Source organism: Nilaparvata lugens, chromosome 1, assembly GCF_014356525.2.
Source record: "Nilaparvata lugens isolate BPH chromosome 1, ASM1435652v1, whole genome shotgun sequence".
Taxonomy (NCBI): domain Eukaryota; kingdom Metazoa; phylum Arthropoda; class Insecta; order Hemiptera; family Delphacidae; genus Nilaparvata; species Nilaparvata lugens.
In genome coordinates, this window is record NC_052504.1 from 13212499 (window position 1) to 13220327 (window position 7829).

Sequence of the window (7829 nt, forward strand, 5' to 3'; positions counted from 1 at the left end):
CAACGACACTACAGTCTAATTTCCCTTGAATATTAGTTATTAAAACTAGTACTCACTGTGGAGCGCTTTCGGATTTTTTAAATCCATTCTCAACACTGAGTGTTTTGATAACTGGTAATATTCTAAGAAATTAGTCTGTAGTGTCGTTGAAAATAGTTCAAAAACGGATTTTGTTTAAAATAATTACTTGAGCTCAAATCTCAGTAATAAAACGAAGGGGATAAAAAGGAGGAACCAAATTCACTTAAGAAGAAGGATGAAGTGAAAGAAGAAAAACAGGGAGATAATTAATAGAAGTTAGTCACATGTTTAATGAAACATGTGTTTTCAAAAATATATAAAATAACAAACTCAATTTGTAATTATTGTTTCAGTTCTAAATAAAGACACGTGTAGTTTACAATCTTTGTACATTATTTTGTTAAGTTAATTTTCAATAACGTAACACATAATACTTGAGCAGTAAGACAATCATTCTCCAGCCACTGGATGTGAATAAACAATGACACTAAATTTATGTGAGAAAAGACTCACCCATTACAAGTACTGAATTCTCCACCACTGGTAGAGAAGGAAAGTAACTAAAAAAACGTCGATCGATCTTTAGTATCGCTTTCATTTATGGAATGCTTTTCAGTTCTCATTCACATAAATACAACTCGTTAATATGCTTGTAGCGTAGATTAATGTGAGGATGCATGTTGTTAGCTTTGGAGGGAAGGGAGAGGGAATGAGTGAGAGAGGAGTTGGAGAGGAGGAATCAGACGACGCCAGTAGAGGGGGACGGGTAGAGCGAGCTGTCAATCATGTGGAGCAGAGAGTAAGTAGATGCGTGGGAGTTGGATATCTCAAGAGATGGACAGATTTGTCCGTCGATATAATACGCGTGGATATAACTCAGGTGCTGTCAGGAGAGATAAAAGCTGGCGCTAGACTACTGTACTGTCCCCCAAGTCCGCTTGGAGCCATCCAACACGGGGGACAATGGACCGGCTGGAGACAGTGACCACTTACCATCACCACACTATTGTCCGGTTCCTCCTCACCCCCCCCCCCCCCCACACACCCATTCTACCACCGAAACACGGAGCGCCACCAATTAATCATCGGCCGACTATGATCTGATGACACCCCCCTATCAACAACACTCCTTTTGTATATTTTACAACACAGATCATCATCTATTTCCAATTCAAAGTCTCTAAATTATTGATGTATAGTTCAAACTATCATCGCCTGCTGCATCTCAATCAACTCCAAGGCAAAAAAGAGCATGATTGAAGTTTCGTTTCGAGATTCCACTAGATCATCGTTGTGAAATGGCCAGTGAGTGGACTTGTTTCAATAGAAAATGGAAGGCTTGATACTGACACAATATTTGATCATAATTCGTTTTTGAACAGTCATTCAAACTTTCTTCTCATATTATGCATAATTCTGTCAAAAAAAAACTGTTATAATCAACATCAACTCAATGTTGTAAAGCAATTGAGAATAAACTAGTGATAGGAGATTTTTGGAGAAATAACACATATTAGAAATTGTTAACAAAATATTTCAACTTGACTAGTTTTGAAATTCTTCATAGCCTATATCTTGAATTTCTCAGTAGTCTAGCTACCCAGGGAGCAGAGCTACGTTATCAACAACAATTGCAATATGGTATAACTGAAAATTTCTGCATTTTCGAGTACTCACTGCTTATTATTATTACTTGGTATTCCCTTGTATATTTCAATCCAATCCATAACATTCTCAACTCCTGTTTATTTGGTGAAGTGCGAGTTTATTCAACGATACTATCATTCACTTGAAAGGTGAAATAAGTGAATGTGAAAGTGAAATAGTGAACTTGAAATAAGTGATTACCCAAATTGTTTTCTATCATCCTATTGAATCTTTAATCACCTATAAGAAAATAATAAATTAGATTATATAGAATTCTATATCAAAAGATTTGAAGACTATAAAGTGTGTAAAGACTTTTGTGGACTATTGAATCATTTCTTCATCATTGGATTTCTCCAATCATTTTACCCATCCGAGATGGAATAGAGCATTTGAAAGTCAACTTGGCTAATGACAATGGTGACTAACAAAAGAAATATTAATTCAATTTTTCGTTCCTCTATTCTCTGTGAATAGGATGCAAGCGTTGGAAGGTATTCCATTTGTCTTCGAATTCAGCCGCGGCTAGTGATAAAAAATAAATTATTTGTCTCTCAGGTGGAAAAATACGAATGTTAAATGAATTCTCCATTTCAAGCATTCGATTGTGCAGTCTCCAGTGATTTCGATCCACTGCCCTCAATCTTTTGTGATTTGTTCCGTGGATAAAAAATTGATCGATTAGCTTGCTGTTCGCACCCTTTGTTTCTTTAAACGTTGAAAAGGTGCTTCTTACCCCGTGCCGAGATAGCGGCTCACCCACGCTGATCGATTCATCCAATTCATCTCATTCAGAGCGGTCTTCGGCGTTATTAAATTAGGCAGAAAATCATCTTCGTCTTTCTCGACTAGCTTTCACAAACGCATTCGCCACTTTTAGCATTCATATTTTCTTATTGACCTGATTATTTTTTATCAAAAACATTCTCAAGCTCAGTTTTGTAAAATTACAATCAAAACCAGAGTTTCTGAATCATAACTGGTTTCTTCGACTGTTACTCAACAATCATGTGTTTAAAGAATATTTATAATTATATCAGACCTATATTATTTACGCCAACAGCTTCTAGATTTCTATTCACTTGATGTGATGAGATTTATAATAAATTGATATTCATCGACAGTAATATCGCTGAATGAAAATATTTGAAAAATCTGGTGTGGCGCACTCACACAACTTTCCTTGCTCACTGAATTGTAAGCCCCATTCTTAAAGGAGAATAATTTAGGGGAATAACATAATGACGATTGGCAGCAACATATTTGAAACCACGATCAGACTACTGTGTACATGTGTATGTATAATTGTTTTCAGAGTACTTTTTCCTTTGTGTAAATTGTGAAATTCGATGATATTTTTTAAAAGTCATCAAAACAGCTGTTCTACAGATGAAAATATCTCGACTATGTTCTTTTTATGAAGTGCTCTACCTAGGTTACAAAGTCCATTTCTCAAGGATGGGGTGGACCCCCCATTAGTGTCCCAGAAAGGAGACTCATGCCAGTTAATAGAGCTGATAAATAACTATACAAGGTATGAATTTGAAAAAAATCGGTCTAGCCATTTTTGAGAAAATCGTGAAAAACATGGTTTTTTAGTGATTATCCGCCATTTTTTCCGCCATCTTGAATTGAATTTTATTGATTTTCTTACTGTCGGATCCTCATGGTATAAGGACCTTTAGTTTAAAATTTCAAGTCAATCGGTTAATTAGGAATGGAGTTATCGTGATCACACACATACACACATACACACACACACACACACACACACACACACACACACACACACCACACACACACACACACACACACACACACACACACCACACACACACACACACACACAGACCAACACCCAAAAATCATGTTTTTGGACTCAGGGGACCTTGAAACGTATAGAAAACTTGAAATTGGGATACCTTAATTTTGGAAAGCAATACTTTCCTTACCTATAGTAATAGGGCAAGGAAAGTAAAAATAGTAGAGCATTGGCAACACGTATGGTTCATGTACAGAGGTTAGATAGATAGATAGATAAATGTCTTTTATTTCCACTTTATAACATTACAATAAGTGATGTGGGCGAAGTTGAGACGAAAAGAGCCCCCAATAAGAGGCAGATAGCGTCTGCAGGAAATGCATCATAAGTTAAAATAATAAAGAAAATCTTCTATTTTTATTCTATGTTCCCTTGTTCATTGGTAGTGATTTCATTTTTGTGAAGTGTACATCGAGTTTGGAATATATATCTGGATAATTCATATGATACAAACAAAACTTCAATTGAAAATTGAATTGAGTTGTTGCTTCATAACTTCCAAATTGGAGGCTCGTGCAATTTACCTCTAAGCCTATATATTTTTTGAAACCTCTCGAATAAAATCACAAACCGGATTAGAGGTTTCGCACAGGTTTGATCCAACTTTTATGAAAAAGTATATATGTTTTCTAGTCACGTCATTTAATTTAAGTTCTTCACTCTACAATTAATATTTTTACAATAAAGTTACAAAAGTCTTTTTAATGAGAGATTGATGCCTTGATTCGTGGAGGTAACGTCACTCAGCTAATTGGCTACTGGCTACTTTACCGTCTACTTCCACAGACATGCTCGCGCAGTTATGATACAAGTGACTTGGTGAAAATCGCTGCTCTGACTCTATTCAAATCCATACAACAGCTCTCTATTCCGTGAGTCCTTTCAAGCTGATGGTAGCAGGCAGCGAGTGAAATTTTGATGTCCAGAACGAGAACAGATCGCGCGCTTTCTTCTAATTGCCGTCCGTCAATGATTCATAGAGAGAGGAGTTGAACCCGGAGGTCACTGTGCAGCTGATTCAAAACAACAATAGTGGAATATTTCAAGGGAAGGTTGACAAAGCTGAGCCTCCTCACCTGCTGGCCGGTCTTCCGAGCTGCAGCCAAATTATTCAAGCGGCCAGCGACTCGATGATTTAAATCGGAGTCCCCCAGAGAGAGCGCCATCGATTAGATGCCCTCAATAAATAAACGTCATTCCCCTTGACGTCCGCAGATTAGTCAGAGATAGTCAAGCATGCTGATCCGCTATCAGTCGCTCGCCGTTCGCGTTCAGACAAATCGATGGACGATCGACCAACAATCAAACTTGATTTTTTTTCGATTAGAAACCTATATAAGAATACTGTATGCTTAGATGTGAAGTAATAAGATCGAATAATGCAATTGTGTATCAATTCCAGGTGACTCAATAATGTAATACAGCATCAACGTATAATACAATGTGATCAAGATTAAGAGAGGAATTGGAGGCGGTATATGATATTTTTTACATGTTTATGTATTTATACAATCATTCAGAATTACACAACTTACAGAAAAGTACCACAGGCTAAATCACCCAAAACGGTTCCAATGTGTCAAATGTATTTCATTTTCATTGTTTATTGTTCACTGGTTAGATCTTTCCATTTCAATTCCACTATCCAACTATAATATAGTTCTGACTTTATTATATCCGCCGTAATATAGTTCAGATTTGTAATAAATTGAATCAATTCATGAATCATTCATCTGCAGATACATGTATCTGTGAAACTGTAAATAATATTATTGTTTTGCTACGCACACTCAGTTCTTACTTTTTCACATCATGAATCCAAATTATTCACATTATTTGGATTAATCGAACAGATTTACTATGACACTTGGATACTTCCTTTCTGGATTCCATTCCTCTACACCTTGATTTTGCCTGAAATATAGGCTTCAATATTTATTGGAACACCTCATTGTTTGATGAGCCAATTGAAATGCATTGTCCTATCAGTGCTGAACGGTGCTAGAAAAATGTATTTCCGCAAATTTCCAACTACCGTGTAGATTTCCTCATTCACGGAAAGATTGGCGGTCCTTCCCGCTTCTAATGTTGGGCGCAGGTCTTTGTTGAAAGGCATCCTGACAAAGGGCGTGAATGAACAAATAAATTACAAAGACAAACTTCCGCCGGCCACAATGGGCCTTAATCGCGAAGGGCGCTCCCTGCGTAAACACCGTGTGGGTTTTGCCGACCCGTGACTAATGTGTGCAAGCCTTGTCTTCTTCTTTTTTGTAATTAAACTCGCCGTAATTGCAACGCGCTACCGGTGAGAATTTGCAACACTCTATGCTTACAATGCCGTCACATTCGTTCTGCTCCTATGTTATTTTTCAGGATACTTTGTAACAAAAAAATGAGAACTTTTGAGTTTTGCCGATAAAAATCACGCTTCATTGCTCTTCTTCAACATCAATGATCAGCAAAACATTGAAAATGAAAGTGATGATCTTGAACCAATTATTATATTGACATTAGCAAAGAATGAAAGGGTTTTAGAGTGGGAGGGTTTAGAATCCAATCCAAAAACTCTCACGGAATCTCTTCATGGATTTTACTAGAGTATACTTACAATGAACTCGATATATTGTGAAAAAGGTTGGGATAAAAAAAGTTATTTATAGTCAAGGTTGTTGAGCTTCAAATTGGGTTGGCAGTGGACGCTCTTAGTTACTCGAAATTATCGTTACGTACCATGTTACGAAACCAACACACAAACTATGATTATTTTATTTTGAGGCAGCTACAAATCGAAAGTTTGCATGTGTGATGGTAAAATTAGTGCTTAAGTATTACTCGATGCTGGGAAAAACATTGAATTTTTAGAGCTTAAGTATTACTCGATGCGGGAAAAAAGAGCAATGGATTTGTAAAACCCCGACAAAGATGGATAAGAAAAGGAAGAATTTAGCAGACATTATGATTGTTGTGTAGACGCGTGCTCCACATATCCTTGATACGTCTTCCTTGTTTAAACAACGGCAGAAAAAACGTGATGTTTTGGTGAAAATACCTGGCATGCAAAACTGTTTCGGAGAGGGGCTTGATTTCTGATCTAGAAACAATTGTAACAAAAGGACGGTTGCCGTAAGTAGAGTACGTAAGCTTGGAATATATTTTGATAAGAAGTTTCCTGTTTGAATAAATGAAATAGTAAAAAACGACTGCGTATAAACGAATTTGATTATTTTTATTGAAATTGACAACCTGGTGTTTTCAGAACATTTTTTTCAACAGGGTAGGCGGCTACAGGACAAAGCCTATAAATTTTTCATCATAAAAAAATATTGTTTTGTGTTGAATCATTGGAAAGAGGATATTAACTGATTCCAGAAATTGTATTTTATTATTATTATTATTATTATAGTTGACAGTTTGAGAGGTGGAAGTTTTTTAAAAGTTTCGTGAATGATCCGTATTCTATTCTATATTGTAGAGTCCGTGAATATTGATGACTGTGTGAATGCGTGTGTGTCTTATCTTTTTCATATGTCCCATTATTCAAATTCCTATTCACGGACAAGGGCTTTGCGAAAGCTCTTTTGTGAATAGTATTTTTGTTTGCATCGGTTCTCACATAACATGTTAAGGTTCATTTCCATCATCAGTTACATCATTTCAAAATGTTGATATGAGTTGTGTACTTATAAGTTTTAAGTTAATTTCTACTGTATTATTGATACATTATGATATAGTGCTAAATTAACCTTTCAGAAGTGCCTAGTATCTTTAAATTGTTAGCTATAGGTATTTGATGAGATGTTTTTTATTTTGTTGTATTGCTGATGTAAACAATAAAACTTGAGACTTGAAACTTGAGTATATTCTCCTACTTTTATTATTACTTTCATTCAACTTTTATTATTATATCAATTTCAACGTTTGCAATATGTTTGTAAACATTGTAAATTTGCATTGTTATATCAGTAAATCAGCATGACACAACAAACCGCACACTCAGTAATGAGCAATATAGGTTTTCTCCCTTTCTACATTCATAACTAGGAAATCAGGAATGTCAAAGAGATTTTCAAATTCTATAAAGCATATTTCACAAGTTAGTGAAAATTTGGTTTATATTCTTTGATATTTAGAGATAGCTAGATATGACTTGCCATACCTTAGGCTGATTTACGACGGTGAAAATCTTACTGTGTCAGCTAGAGAAGCACTGAATATTGAGTGGATTCAAAACACTCGATTCAAACAATAAAGTTGATATAATACAAAAATACAATCCATTTTCTTTATACAACTTGGTGGCTTAAAATAAATATGTCTGTGTGTGACTGCGTGGTAATCG